This window comes from Loxodonta africana, chromosome 16, assembly GCF_030014295.1.
Source record: "Loxodonta africana isolate mLoxAfr1 chromosome 16, mLoxAfr1.hap2, whole genome shotgun sequence".
Taxonomy (NCBI): domain Eukaryota; kingdom Metazoa; phylum Chordata; class Mammalia; order Proboscidea; family Elephantidae; genus Loxodonta; species Loxodonta africana.
The window spans coordinates 78,051,869-78,067,737 of NC_087357.1; the positions used below are offsets into that span (position 1 = coordinate 78,051,869).

Below are 15,869 nucleotides of genomic sequence, written 5' to 3' on the forward strand. Positions count from 1 at the left end.
TGATCACACCAGAGCAGCCCAGCTTTATCCTGTTTGCCCTATTGCTTCCCCGCTTGTACTACTGCTTTAAAAAAAAGTTGGAAAGCCACAGCACTGGTCTGATCTGTCTTCCCCAGAGAAATACAGCTGTGGAGACCAAGCTACCTACCAGCCACTCTTCATTGTGTGCCTGCCGCGGGCCTTGTCCTCTGTGTGGCACTAGGGACAGCCTTGCTGTGACAGGTGTCACCTGTGTGTTCTTCCCTCCTGTGGCAGCCTGTCTGGTTGGGTAGAAGTGAGGTTTCCAGGTGCCACAGCTGAGAGGGTTCGTATCAGATACAGGGCAGCCAAGTGCTGGAGTCCACAGGATAGCTCGAAGGATCTAAGAAGAGGTTGTTTAGAACCTCGCAGCTGCTGCAGTCAGGGAGGGCTTCCTGGAGGAGCCAAGACTTGGGCCAGATCTTAAAAAAATGAGTGAGTATTTGGAGAAACAGTTGGGAGATCCAGGGGCCATTCACTAGTGTCCTGAAGAACATCTACTCTTTTATCTATCTGTCCATTCATCTACTCAACCATCCTACCATTCACCCCCTCACCACCCACCTATCCATCTGTCTACCCATTTGACCATCATCCATTTACTTATCCACCCATCCAGCCACTCGCCCATCAACCCATCTACTCATTCATCTATTTACTTACATACTCATCCACCTGTCATATGTCTTCCCATCTAACCATCCATCTACCCATCCATCCGTCCTTCCATTGTCCATCCATCCATCCATCCACCCGCCGGCCCACCCACCCATCTGCCCATCCATCCATCCATCCATCCACCTGTCAGTCTACCCACTAGCCTATCCATTCATCTACTTATCACCCGTCCATCCTCCCACCCACTGATGCATCCATCCATCCATCCATCCTCCGATGCAACCATCCTTCCATTTACTCATTAGTTCACTCATGAAATACTCACTGACTCTTACGCTAGGCCAGGCCTGCACTGTTGTTATTAGGCGCCACTGACTTTGACCCACAGTGACTCTATATAACGTGGTAGAACGTCCCTCAGGGTTTTCTAGGCTGTAATCTTCATGGGAGCAGATCACCAGGTCTTTTTCCTGTGCCAGCACTGGACGAGCTCAAACGGCCAATCTTTTAGTTAGCAGCCCAGTGTTTAACTGTTGTGCCACTGGGGCTCCTTAGGACTGGACTGAGGGCTGGGTTTTGAAGATGGAGTCAACCCAGCCCTGCCTTGAGAGGGATCGGTCTATAATGGAGTCAGATACAACATCCCAGAGCCGTAAGGCATGTGTGATGTCTGACCGTGCAGGGGAGGGGAGGGGAGGAGGGCCCATGTGCTGGTTCTGCAGGTAGGCATTCAGGGACGGCTTCCCAGAGGAAGTAGCATTGTTCCTTTATTCATTTCCCAAATGCTTGAAGCCTTGGTGATATAGCAGTGAATGAAGCAGACAAAACTTCCTGCCCTCTTGGCACTTGTGTTCTCAAGAGGAGACTTAGACAATAAATACCTAGTAAGTGAATATATAATATGTCAGTGGATGCTAACGGTTAAGAAGAGAAATGAAGTCAGGTAAAGGAATATAGGGTGAGGGCTATAGGGTGAGATAAGGTGTTCTTTGACAAGGGGCAGTCTTGGAATACCTCTGATAAGGTGACAATTGAATAGAGACCTGAATGCAAAGAGGGAGCGAACCTGATATAAGGCTCCCCCCTTCCAGGTGGGGGAACAGCAAGCACAATGGCCCCGAGGCAGAAACGTGCTTGGCCTGTTTAAGGAAGTAGCAGGGAAGCCGGGGTGGCTGGAGTGAAGCGAGGGGTAGGAAATGAAACCAGAGAGATCTAGGGACCCCCTTATGTTGGCAGTAGGAGACGGCTGGGGGAGACAAGATGGCAGCTTGGACAAGGACGGTACCAGTGGAAGAGGTGAGAAATGATTCTGAATACGTTTCAAAGACAGACCAGACAGGCTGCTGGTGGATCAGAGGTAGGGTTTGAGAGTGGCAGGTCCCTGGGTGGGATAAATGGTTCAGCACTTGGCTACCAGCCAAAAGATTAGTAGTTCAAACCTGCCCAGAGGCACATTGGAAGACAGGCCTGGACACCTGCTTCCAAAAAGTCTTAAACACCAAATAGACCTTGAAAACTCTATGGACCAGTTCTTCTCTGCACACATGGAGTCACCATGAGTCGGAATCTACTCGACAGCAACTAACAATGAGAGCAGCAGGGGGTAGTCAAGAAAAGCCCTTGGGTATGGGACAGGGGCCACAGGTAGAACAGAGGTGGTCATGTGCTTAGCTGGCCTGACCATAGAGGAGAAGTGGGGGCAGGGGGCCGGGGTGGGCTGAGCAAAGCCCGCGAGTTGTTTTAGACATGGTAAGTTTGAGACGCCTTTGAGCCATCCAAGTGGAAAGGTTGAGTAGGCAGTTGGATATATGAGTCTGGAAGGCAGAGTGAGGCCCCGACTAGAGAAATAAATTTGGGAGTTGTCACTTAGAGGTGGTGTTGAAAATCAGGAGGCTGGATGAGATCAGCTCAGGAATGATGGAGATAGAGATCAGAAGCCTGAGGCTGAGTCACAGGGCACCCAGCCCTGAGAGGCAGGGATGATGGTGGGGGGGTGTTGTCAGTAAAGGAGACCCAGAGGCCCAGGCAGGGAGGTGGGAGAAGGGACAGAGCAGGCTGTTAATGGACAAGGAAGACCTTGCTGCGTAAAGTGGGGAAAGGGCATTCCAGGTAGAGGGAACAGCATGCACAAAGGCTCAGAGGCTTCCTGATATGGGCCATATTCAGAGAGGTGCTGGGGAGGAAGGAAGGATCAGACCATCTACACTCCCCGGGCACACATCGTTGTGAATGAGCCATGTCCATGCCTGTCCCTCCCTGTCACCGCTCTCCCTGGCCCCAGCCGACCTTTTTGCCCTGATTGATGTTTGTGAGGTGTGCATTTTCTTCTGAGAAACTTCTAGGTCTCCTGGCCTCTCCGCTCCCCTCCCCCTTGCCTGGAACACTTGTCTCAAAATACAGAACTTTAGGTGGCAGCTCAGGTCCTGCCCACAGGGGCCTCGAAGGGCACAGCAGGCCCTTCCCTACATGCCAGCTCTGGGGAGACTGAGGACAGTCACTGGCCTCTGAGTCCTGGAGCAAATGTTCTGTGGGCGAAGGGCACCCGACAGTTCCCTGTTGAATCCCTAAGTGTCAACCTAAAAATTTCCTGGACTGGCAGTATCTCTTCAGTTAGAGCTCTCTGCCTTTAGTCAGGAGCCTGTGTTTGTGTGTGGGGTGCGGTGTATGTGTGGTGTGTGGGCTGTGTGCGTGTGATATGTGTCTGTGTGAGTGTGATGTGTGTATGATGTTGTGTGATGTGTGTAGTGTGTGTGGTATATGGTATGTGTCTCTGGCGTGTGTGTCGGTGTGTGTGGCATATGGTATGTGTCTCTGTATGGCATGTGTGTGGCATATGGTATGTGTCTCTGTATGGCGTGTGTGTCAGTGTGTGTGGCATATGGTATGTGTCTCTGTATGGCGTGTGCGTGGTATATGGTATGTGTCTCTGTATGGTGTGTGTGTGTGTTGGTATGTGTGGTATATGGTATGTGTCTCTGTATGGTGTGTGTGTGGTATATGGTATGTGTCTCCGTATGGTATGCGTGTCGGTGTGTGTGGTATATAGTATGTGTCTGTTTATGTCTGTGTGTGGTGTGGTGTGGGGTGTGTGTGGTATGTCTGTGTATGGTATGTGTGTCTGTGTGTGAGTGTGGGTATGGTGTGTGTTTGGTGTTGTGTGATGTGTGTGTGTGATAACAGGGTGGGTGTCTCTGTGTGGTGTGTATGGGTGTGGTGTGTGTGTCTGTGTGGTATGTGTGTGGTGTGGGGTGGGTGTGGTATGTGTGTCTGTATGGTGTGTGTCTGTGTGTGTGGTGTGTGTGGTGTTAGTTGGGTGTGATATGTGTCTCTGTATGGTGTGTGTTTGTGTGGTGTGTGTCTGTGGTGTGGGGTGGGTGTGGTGTGTGTGTCCATGTGGTATGTGTGTGTGTGGTGTGGGTGGGTGTGGTGTGTGTGTCTGTGTGTGGTGTGGGTTTTCACCTTGTGTATGTGTTGTTGCTTATGGGACCTCTTGCCCCCCCTTCATCCCTGTCTTTCCCTCTCGGCCTCTACCGCAAACACCGGCAGTGTCTCTCTGGGCCAGGATGCAGGCTGGAGTGGGGTTCTGAGGAGCAGATGTAGTCCCTTGTCTCTCAGGAGCTCGCAGGCTGCTCCCTCTCTTGCTCAGCTCCTGGGCACACCCTTTTGGTGGTCAAGAGCCTGAGCTTGGCATCTGAAAAGCCCAGGTTGAAATTCCAGCTCTGCCACCCCAGCGGTATGACTGGGAGCTGCAGCCATCCTGTTCTGGCAGGACATGGAAAGAGCACCCCCAGAGGCTCTGGGAGAAACATGGAGTCTCCATGCTGCTCCCCCTATTCTACCTGAGGTTTGGCCTAGGTCCCCCACCTCTCCCTCAAGAGCAGAGATCCTGGGTCATCTCCCACCCTCTCTTGCTTCAGGGCCCAACTCCAGCCCCACCTCCTCTAGGAAGTGTCCCCTGACCACTCCGACATCAGCCAGCATCTACCAAGCACCCGCACCTCAGCTAACCCAATCCCAGGGGACGGGAGGGGTGCACAGAAACAACAAAGGGGGATCCCCACTCTTGAGCTCGCTGTCCAGCTGGGGTGGTGGGGGACAGGCAAAAGAACCAGCAGTTTCCAGTGTAACAGTGAGCCTGTGGATACTCAGCGGAGCGAGTGGCCACTGCCTGGTCAGGGAGGCCACGGTGAAGAGGCTGCCCCACCTGAGTCCCGGGCTAGGTGGGTGTTGGGCAGGGTGTGCAGGCTGGACGGGCCACGGAGGACAGCGTGCGTTCCAGGGAAGGGGAGCCATGGGGCGAGGTCCAGCGTGTCTGTGTGGCCAGGGCTCAGCAAAGGCCCAGGAGACACCTCCCATGCTGAGAATCGGTGGAGCCTGGGTGGGGGCATGGTGATCCTCCGCCTTCAGGAAAGAGATGGCTGTCACGCTCCTTCCTCATCAGGGACTGGGGCAGTCATTGGAAGCCGCTCTGATGATGGGTGACTCTGTCACGGGTTGGTGGCAGGAGGCAGTGCCCTAATGCTGCAGGTAATCTCATTATTGTGCCAGGCTGATCGGACGAGTAATCCTGGGCCCTTAGTCTCACTTTTCTTAAGCCTCCCCGCCTCCCCGTTCTGTCTCTAAACTCTTCCACTGCCTGGGTGAAGTCAGGCAGGAATGGACTTATCTCCACTGAATAAAGGAGAAACCAGGGCCGTGATGCCACAGTTAGTAGGTGGTAGGGCAGGACTTTGAACCAGGGTCCATCCAACTCCCAAGCCAAAGCTCTAAACCACTGCCCTCTGCTATTTCTAGGGCTCTCGCTGAATGTTCACAAGTACAGCACCTTCATGTAAACCCCTTCTCCAACCTCCTTGTTTGTAGGTGAGGAACCTGAGGACCCGAAAAGGCAAGGGACTTGGCCAGGGTCACATAGCAAGCTAAGGGCAGACCCTGCACCAGAGCCTGATCCAGCCCTCTTCGGTCCCTGCCTGGCTTGTTTGTGCCCACCCTTCAGCCCCCATTAGCAGGCGCTGGTATCCACCCTGAACTCTGCCCACTTCCGCTTGGAGCGCCCGTTACATTCAGGCTTCCCGCAGGCTCTGGCACTCACTCTGGTTGCAGGCACCAAGTTCCTCATCAGAAGGCTCCATTGTGCCTATTGTTTAAATATAGATTACTAATGAAATGCCTTTTCATTGCCTTCCCAGTGAATAGTTTCCGTGTAAAGTTAATTTGCAGTGTTATGTAAATTCTGTTTAACTTCAATCAAGTTTCTAATTATGTTTTTACCGCAGTAATTCCCATTTGATTTGTCATCTCCTGTTAGGTATTTAATGTTCGGTGGGCGGGTTTGCTTTCTGTCTGTCTCTCTCTTTTTTTTTCCCCAAGGCCCTTTCCCTCTCTGACCTCCTATTTGCCTTTCTGTCTTCTCGACTTTCTCATGCTCCTCCCTGCTCTGTGTGCCTCCTCTCTTTCCTCCATCTCCTGCCCCCTTCCTCCTTCCTTCCTTTCTTCCTCTTGCCCAGCTGCTCCTTCTCTCCTTTCTATTTTCCTCTTCTCTTTGTGTCTTCCCCTCCCTTCTGTCTCTCTCTCCCCACCTCCCACTGCCGTTTCTCCCATCTTCTTCTTTCTCTTTCTTCATCGCTCCTCTTCTCTCTGTCTCTAGCGCTTCCTCTATTTCTGTGTTTCTTGTGTCCTTCTCCCCCTCCCCGCCCCCTGCCCCAGGGCTCTCTGCTGCCCTCTTTCTCCAGGCTTGTTTCTATCCCAGCCTCCTCCGCTTACCTGGTTCCTTCTTCCTCCGCCCCCCTTCTCCCTCCTATGCCCTAGAAACCCTCACTCACTAGAGCAGTGTTGAGGGGAGCTTCCTTGAGGATGGTGCCCAGGAGGAGGATGAGAGGTGGACTGGCTGGGTGCGGATCAGGGCTTGGTCCTCTGGGGGAGCTGTATGCTCCACCCCTGGGCAGGGCTTGCACTTGGAAGACTGCTGAGGAGCAGCTGGGGGCACAGCCCCTAACACTCTGAGATGGGGTAGTGGTAAGAACCTGGACTGCAGGGTCGGACTGAACCAGGTGCCAATTCACGGTGGCCCCATGTGTGTCTCTGAGATGGGGTAATGGTAAGAACCTGGACGGCAGGGTTGGACTAAACCAGTTGCCAACTCACGGTGGCCCCATGTGTGTTACGTGCTCCGTAGGGTTTTCAACGCTGACTTTTTCGGAAGTGGATCTCCAGGCCCTTCTTTCTAGGCATCTGTGGGTGGACTTGAACCTCCAACTTTTCAGTTAGCAGCTGAGCGCACTAACCATCTGCACCACCCAGAGACCCTAGAGTTGGATAAAACCAAACCAAATCCATTGCTATCAAGTCGATTCTGACCCATAGCTACGCTGTAGGGCACAGTAGGACTGCCTTGTAGGGTTTCCAAGAAATGGCTGGTGAATTCGAATTTCTGATTTTTTGGTCAGCAGCCACCAGGGCTCCAGAATTGGACTATCTGGGCTCAAACCCTGACTCCAGCCCTTAGGAACTGTGTGGCCTTCGGGTTAGTTACCATTTCTGTCTGCAGTTTCCTCATCTGTAAAATGGGGTAATAATATCACCTAACTCCTGGGTTTGTTGTGAGAATTAAATGATATAACATACGTGAGGGGCCTGGCAGAGTGCCTGGCCAGAGTTAGTTTTATTTGGAAGCTCTCATCCAAGCCTCTTGTCTGTTTGTGGCCTTCCTGAGATGCTGTTCTAGGGGTTTCTATGCTGCTGGGTCCTGGGGCCAGGCCTGAGGCCAGGCAGGGTAGGAGCTGAGCACTGACCCCACAGAACGGCTGTGCATGGGCGGTGGCAGACTACTCCTCCCAGCTGGGTTCAGCTCTGCAGGTCAAGAGGTGTGGACTCCTTCTTCCTGAATGGGCGGTCTCCAGGGATCTGAGGACAGGTCTGCCACTCTGTGGATCATCTGAGGACAGACCCCCAAAGCTGGAAGACCCCTCAAGGCACTGGCCCACAGACCTTCTTTACTTACAGAACGTTTCATTCAAACAAATTCCATCTGGATCCTAAAGAGCAGAATAAACGCAGAGTGGCTCCTGTGAACACCCCCTCTTTCCACCCCTTTCCTGCCCCCCAGGCTGTCCCATGGACTTCAGCTGGAACACCGCTGCTCCAAGTACAAAACCAGTTGCCATCAAGTCAGTTCCGACTCCTGGTGATCCTATGCATGTCAGAGTAGAACTGTGCTCCATAGGATTTTCAGTGGCTGATGTTTGGGAAGTAGGTTGCCAGGCCTTTCTTCTGAGATACCTCCAGGTAGACTTGAACCACCAACATGCTGTTAGCAGCCGAGCGTGTGAACTGTTCTCACAGTGACGGATCTGCTGTGGAGTGTGTGCGGCTCCTCCCTCAGCCTCAGGCTCCCCACCTGTCCCGCGGGCATTTCTCCCTCCCAACCCCAACGCTGGATTTGTGGGATTCTCCTTGCTGCCAGGCTTCCCAGCAGGCATCTGCCCTCTGTGTGGGAAGAAAAACACCACACAGGCAGGGCTGGGGTTGGGTGAGTGTCCCTCCCTCCCCTCTTCCTCCCACTCCCCTGCTGCCCCCTCTGTGTTGGCTTCCCATCCTACGTGTCCCAGGCTTGTCCTGGAAGCAGAACCCAGTGTTTGGAGTGGCATTCTTGTGGGTGAAGAAAGGCAGGACCCTCACTGTCCTTCAGGGACAGAAACCTGAGCTGCCACCCCCTCCCTGCTGGTCTGTCTGACCACCTGACCCTCAGCACCTGTGTGTGTGTATGCTTATGTGTGTGTGTATGTGTGTCCCTGGTCAAGGAAACCTTAGCCATCACGTGGCTTGTTCCCATTTGTCTAAGTAAGCAGTTCGGGCTGGCTGTATTCAGGAGGCTGAGATCTGGAGCCGGGGGTGGGGGGTGGTGGCCATCTTGGCAGTGGGCACTGGAGGTAAGGAAGCCCTGAGCCAGGTCCTGGAGCCTGAACCTCTGCATTGGCACTGGGGGACCTGGACTTTGAGTGGCCTACTTCTGCCCCTGCCCACCTCGATGCTTCCCCACCCCATCTGTCAAGAAAAAGAATTAGGCTTGCTGATTGCAGAGAACCCTCTGAGCCCTGAAACGAGAGGGTGCAGATCCTCTAAGCTGGAGGAGCTCAAAAATGCCAAGTCTTGGCCCAAGAGAGGGACATGTGTGGACCCACGTCCGCTGGGGTGTGCATAGAGTGCTGGCCTCCTGGGCAGAGAGCCAGAGTCAGGCTTCCCCCAGGCGCCTGTCAGCCACCAAATAATTCACCAGATATGTATTAAATACCTACTGTGTGCCAGGAGCTTAGCTAGGCAGGGGATAGGGATGGTCAGCACACAGACCCTCTGGAACCACTGTCTAGCCCCCACGTCTGTTCAATTGTTTGTCCCTGCTGGGTGGACAGAATCACCCTTCATGTCAAAGAACCTGTGGCCTTGTTGGGAGGGGGGCTGCGTCCCGCCGCACTGCCATTCCAGGGCACGAACCCCCAGTGTTGGGGATAGGGGTCAACAGGAGAGATGGGAGAAGCCACTGAGTCCCAAGTGGAGAACCCAGGATTGAGCATCTGTTTCCAGCTGGGGAGAGGGTCTCCTTTTTCCAGAAAGGTGGGCCCCGGAGCTGGGGCTTCCAGAGCAGATATGTGCGGAGAGACAGAGTGCCGAGGCCTGTACCTCCTCCGAGCCCACCTGGGCAGTAGAGCCCCAGGGGAGGTGGCAGCCCCAGAATCATCCTACACCAAGGTGGACCCAGCCTGCATGGTATGTTTTGGTCACAAAGGACACAGGACTCCTAGGGCCTGGAAGAGGAGGGAGGCTGCAGTGGCCAGTTTGGGGCAGCCTCTGAGAGCCCACTTGCGCTCAGGTGTAGGGGTGTGTGTGTGTGTGTGTCCTTTCCTCCCTCCTTCATTCGGCTCTTCCCTTTGACAAACACATCCTGTAGCCAGGTCTGCTGGGCTGGGCTCAGTAAAAGATGCATCCCATTGCCTTCAAGCAGCAGCTCAGAGTGGCCCAAGGGCTCAGGCAAAGCTGAGTCCCAGGACAGAGGAAGCTACGCATGGGCATCAGGACATGGCCGACCCCACAAGCTGCCCTCTGTCCTGCCGGAACTTGGGCTGACATAGAGCCACCAGGTGCCCGGGGTACAGGGGTACAGGGGCATAAGGAGCTGACATCAGGGCCACACAGGTCATTGTCCAACCTTGTCTTTCTGGTGTTCTCAACCTGGAAGGGGCCCAAGGGCTGTGAGCACAAGGCCGTTCTGTTACAGCCAGAAACGCCTATCTAGAGAGGGGCAATGAGTGGGGCTGAGGCCCCCAGACAGTGAGTGGCTGGGCTGGTAACACCACCAGCCACCCTGCCACCCAGGGCTGAGTATGAATTCTGGGCATGGGTGGTTATAAAACTGCTAGGACAGAGTCCCAGAATGCTGGTGTTATGGCCCACCCTCTCCCTATGCCTGGCCTACGTGTCCCCCAGCCTCAGCTTGCATACCCCCAGGTTCAGGAGGTTTACTGTGCCCCTTGCCATTCTTAGTAATTCTTCCAGATAACTTGCACCCTGGCCTCTGACTAGCAGACGCCTGAGGCCTGCTTCTGTCTTCCACCAGCTTGCCTCAGGGCCACAGGCCTTCAGCATCCTCTGACTGGGTCCCTCCCCAGCTTGGCTTCCTCCTGGCATAGCATTAAACCAGGCCCACAGACAATCCATCAGGGCCTGGTTGACTGGGGTCATATGAACAAGTCGTCAGTGTCCTGTGCGGGGCAGTCAGCCCAGAGTGGCTTATGTCAGCCCCTGACCAAGCTGAGCCCACCTGTCATCCCTGGGGTCCTGGAGGGGCCCTCTGGGCTTGGCTGACAGCCTTTGAAGGAAGGTCTTCCGGCTGCCCACGGTAGGCGGAGGCCTGGATCCCACGCCGTCCCTGGCCCGCACTCTGGGCCCAGACCACCGACCCCCTGCCTTTCTCCCTGACCCTGAGCTATGGCAGGCTTCTGTCTGCAGTGGGCCTGCATCGCCCGCTGGAAGAGTCCTCTCTGCTTTCTGGTCTGTTTGTGTTCTGAGTTGCCAGTTTGCTGAGCGGCCTTGATAGAGGTGGGCCTACAGCTACCTCCCATAGCCTGTGTCCAGGGAAAGCACGAAAGGGTGGGGTCGTGGCCTGTGTTCAGTCTCACCCCTCACTGGGTCTCCACTCCCACCATGACCCCAGCTGTGTAGACAGGCAACCCCAGTTCCTGAGGCTACAGGGAATGGGTGGGGTTCACCTGGGGGCCATGGTGGCCCACAGCCTCAGGCCTAGCTCTCATCCCACCCACACTCCCCCTGGCCCTTTAAGGGCCTCCATGTGCAAAGCTGGGGGCGGGGTGAGGGGTCTTACTCTTGGTGCTGTGCCCCTGGTATGACATCACACTGCCCCAGCGCAGGGGACTGCCCTTTCTAGGCTGGGATGCCGCACAGCTTGACCATCAGAAAGTGCTGCCTGAGACGGCTGATGTCCGTTTTGCTTCAGCTTCTGTTCTGCCCTGGCCCTGGTGTCTTCTGTGTAGTTTCCTGGAAGTGACCCCTGCCTCTGCCCAGAGAGGGGGGAAGACAGTGACAGACCCCAGGGAGGCTGGCTACTGCAGCTCAGCCTGGAGGGTGCGCCCTTGGGAAGCAGACCCAGCAGTACCTTTGTCAAGGCCCCTTGCTAGAAGGCAAGTGGCTAGAGGTCAGAGACCAAAGGCACCAAGCAGGCCAGGGTAGCCTGTCCACTGCTGCCCCAAGAAAACTTTGGTGCTTCTGAGGAGGCCCCCACGGGCCCTCCCTCTCGCTGATCCTCTGCCTGGGCTGGGTGGGACCAGCAGGACAGGAAGCCAGGGCGGCCTGGACCAGAGCCAGGGATGAGGCAAAAGCTAACCCAGGCCTGGCCTCGGGGCTATAGCCACACAGGTCACTCGGCCTCAGCGAGTAGTTACCTGCCCACCCAACAGGAAACCCTACCCAGGCACCCCCTTTGTCCCACCATAGTGTGTCCTGGGCTGGCACTTCCACAACTTCCCATGGGGGCCACTGCTGGGAATCTTGCCCCCTGAGAAAGGAAACTTGACCTTGGGCTGTGGCAGCCCCTGCCTCTGACCTGCTCTGACCCCTCCCAGACCCCATGCCTCTCCCCTCGTGCTGATGACTTACCTTCTCCTGGAGACAGCCAGTGACCTTTAGAAGACCTGGCAGGAGAAGCCCAGCATGGAGCTTGGTCCAGGCCCCACCAGTGTTCTGTGTTCTCTTAGACAAGTCACTCAACCACCCTGGGCCTCATCTGCACAAAGAAAGGGGAGACAGAGAAGCTCTGCCCGGCTACAAGCATCCATGGGACGAGGGGCTGGGGCTAGGTAAACTGATACCCAAGAAGGGTAGCCACTGCCATACCCCCCACTTACCCCAGGCACCTTGGTCTCCATCCCACCCAGGGTGCTTTGTCTCTCATGACCCACAGGCAGGGAGAGAAATGCAGTGATGCCAGTGTCCCCAGTGTGTGAGTGTGTGTGTGATGACCCCAGAGAGGGGTCGTCCATTGCTGACAGCGTGGTAGTAGAGCTGGGGATCTCTGCCCGGGAGGAGCCCCTCCCGCCTCTCTTCCCAGGAGCTGGGAGGTAGAGCACACCTGGGCCTATGCGGCCTGCTCTGCTCAGCAGGTAGGCCAGGTGAGTGGGCCTGGGCCTGGGAGCTAGAGAGGTGGCAATGCTGAGGAGAGTAGGTTCTCTGTCACCCCCACCGCTGTCTTCCTCCCTCCTGGTGGGTACTCTGAGCCTAGTACACCCCTGGGCCTGCAGTTGCCCTCCGATCGTGGTGTTGAGCTAAGGGGCAGGGCTTAGTGACGGTACTAAGAGTTGCAGATGCTTGTATAGCCCCTAGGGAGCCCTGGTGGTACAGTGGTTAAGGCTCGGCTGCTAACTGAAAAGGCGGCAGTTCAAACCCACCAGCTGCTCCGTGGGAGAAAGGCGTGGCGGTCTGCTTCTATAAAGATTTGCAGCCTTGGAAACCGTATCAGGCAGTTCTACCCTGTCCTTTTGAGTTATTGTGAGTGGGAATCAACTCGACAGCAATGGGTTTTTGGCTTTACGAAGCCCCTGCTCTGTGGAGGCACTGCCCCAAGTACTTCATTTACAGAAATGCATTTTCACCGTCACAACAATCCTAGCAAGTTATCTCTCTTATTATCTCCATTTCCAGAGGAGAAAACCTAGGCACAGAGAGGTGAATTGACTTGCCCAACGTCACACAGCAGGTACATGGTTAAGCTGGGGTTTGAACCCAGGCGGGCTGGCCCCAGAATCAGTGCTCTTGGCCACTGCACTGCTTCTCTGATGGGTATCCCCTCCACCAGTCAGGTTTGCCCTCAGCCCAAGCCCAGCTCAGTGTTGCTGGGATCACAGCCTGGGTATCACCTGTGGCCCAAAGGGGGTGGAGGGAAGGGTCAGGAAGCCAAGGTGAGCTGACCCAGGTCACCATGACATGGATGGGTTAAGGGAGACTCTGGGGGTCGCCGTGAGCTTGTAGACCAGCTGAAAGCTTGTCAACAACAGAGAAGACCATACGCCTGAGCAGTCAGTCGCTTGGTGTGGTGACAGCTCAGGTGCTGGTGACCTTGGGCACATCTCTGGGCCTCCACATCTGCATCCGTCAAATGGGGCTTTCAGAACCAGTGTCATCGGGTGCTGGGGGGGAGTCCCTGAGATGAGAGAATGTGGTGTCCCACCCCCTGCAGCCCGTTGGTAAGTGTTCATTTCCTTCCGTGCAAGTCAGACCTCCAAGGGGGTGTAAGACCCTGTGCGGCCATGACGATGGGGGCATTTCTGGCAGGAGGATTAACGGGGGCAAGAGTGCAGAGATTAGGAAGACCCAGACATGATTAGGGAGAGGGTACAGGTCGGGGTGGAGGAGAGCAGTCAGAGTTAGGCTAGGGCCTTGAATACGAGGCTGAAGAGTTAGAAGTGGACTCCATAGACAATGGGGAGCCATTGAAGGTGCCTGGGCAGGAGAACAGTACGTTCAAGGGGAGAGGAACTGACAGCAGGGAAGCCTGGTATGCTCGTCCAGGTATGGGATTCAAGAGGGCTCCTGTGGCTGAGAAAGTTGACCCAAGTGGCTGTCAGCACCTTCTGGGCTCAGGCGTGCCCCCGTTTCCTTCCTGAAGCAGACGCCTGGGTGAGCTCTACAGCCTTCCAGTTGGGTGGGGGATTGCAGAGGGCAGGGCGCAGGGAGCTTGGACGGGGTGGGGCAGGGGTCAACACTATTGATGGCACGCCCCTCGCCGGTTTCTCTATGTGTCCCTGAGTGTGACCAGCGCGGATTGTCTGGGTTTCCCAGCCAGCCCTGGGTGGGAGCTGGCAGGTTCTTCCTCCCTCTGTGGCCTCTGGTAGTCAGTGGGAGGAGGGTAATGGTGGTGGGCCATGGGGCGCAAGCCAGGGTGGGGGCCCTGGGCGGTGGTGGAGTCACGTGGTGGGTGGGTGTCTGAGTCAGGAGTTGCTGTCCCTGTGTGTCATGCTGGCTGGCTGCCTGCTGTTTTGGCCCCCCTGCGCCTGTCTGCCTCGTACCCCCGTCCACATCTGAGCTCCTGGGGGTTGCTCTCCTAGCACTTTGGTGCTCTGTTTCCAAGAGTTCAAAGCCCAGGATAGAGAAGCCAGGAGACTCAGGTTCCAGGAGCATGCTGCTCCCAACCAGCACAGTGACCTTGGGCAGGTCTCCTCCATCTCCGAGCCTCAGTTTCCCCAACTGAAGAGTGGGGCTTGGGCTAGCCAAGGATTCTTAGTCCCAGCCCCACATGAGACCCAGGGCAGCTTTGAAAGTAGCAAGTAGCCCACCCCAGACCAGTTAAAGCAGGTCCCGGGGATGGAGCCTGCACCCTCTGCTCCTCTCCCCTCCAGGTCCCCCAGCACAGCTCTGTGGACCAGATCATAGACTTTGGAGCCAGGGGGCTGGGCTAAATCCCGGCCCTGCCCCATTCCAGCAGTGTCACTGTAAGCAAGTGACTTCATGCCTCTGTGCCTCGGCTTCCTCACCTGTGAAGCGGAGATAACATGGCCCACTTCATGGGATCACTGTGAGCACTAAATGGGTAGATGCCCATAAACCGTGTTTCTTAGAGCCGGGCTTGCATCAGACACAGTAAGCCTTGGCTGGGGCATTGGCTGGGGCAGTCAGGAGGAGGTGAGCCTTTTGCTGCCTGTCTCTTTTCCAGATGGGGGTCCAAAGCAGACTCAGGAAAGGAGAAATCAGTCCCAGCCAGGCTCTGAGTTCAAATTCTGATGCTACCACTTATCACTGTGTGACCTCCGACAGGTCTCTTCCCCTCTCTGGTCTCAGCTTATCCCTTTGCACACCTGACACTGTGTAAACCTCCTCCCCCTGCAGGGAGAGGCACAGGCACCTGGGGAGGCCGCGTAGCTTTTAAGCCGCAGAGTGGGATTTCCTCCAGGCCGGGTGACGACAGACCCCTGCACAGACCTGCTGCCTCCACTCGTGAGAACACTGCTCTCCTTTATCCGGCATTTGTACATTTGGGCTTCAACCATCTCTTCAGACTGGCCTTGCATATGGTGGCCAGAATCTCAGGGGGATGCCTGTTTCGGACATGTGACTGGCAGGGGGCTGTTCCCAGTCGAGGAAGGGGTTTATCGGTGACACTTGGTGCCCTCAGGAGCACCCAAGCCCTCCAGCTTCTTGCCCTTCCAGTCACCCCAGGAAGCAGAGGAAGCACTGGGTTTGGAGTCTAGGCTGCCCGATGGAGCTGCCCAACCCTGTGGCTGATACGGGTATGATGTCAGCTTGTCTTATCCTCAAGCCAGTGGTAGCCCCAGATGAGGAAACGAGGCTCAGAGGCACAAGCGATTTGCCTATGGGCCAGGATTGTACGCCTTAGTTTCTCAGGCTAACTTCCTACACTGGAGCTGAGCTGGGTTCTAGTCCTGGCCCTGCCCCTCTCGGGGCTGTGCACCCACTTCTGAGGTGTCACATCTGGGCACAGGGCTCTGAGGGCCTCTGCTGGGCCCTGGTAATGCAGCAAGGAATTTGGGGCCAGGGGCAGCCCACGGTGGGCAGTGCAGGGCCAGGTGGCAGGTGCCAGACCAGCCCAAGCAGAGCGGATGGGATCTCCCACTGGAGAGTGGTGAGTGCTGGGTGGGATGCCGGGGGCCCCCAGGGAGGTGCCCTGGGTGAGACCCTGGCCCGTGGGCCTTTGTCTAAGAAGAGTTTACTCA

The 15,869-nt window shown here is 55.8% G+C and overlaps 1 protein-coding gene across 8 annotated transcripts in view; it reads left to right on the forward strand.

Moving 5' to 3' along the window:
• Positions 1 to 15,869, forward strand: part of ZMIZ1 (zinc finger MIZ-type containing 1) — a 257,806-nt gene that overhangs the window by 71,978 nt on the left and 169,959 nt on the right. The window lies entirely within an intron of this gene.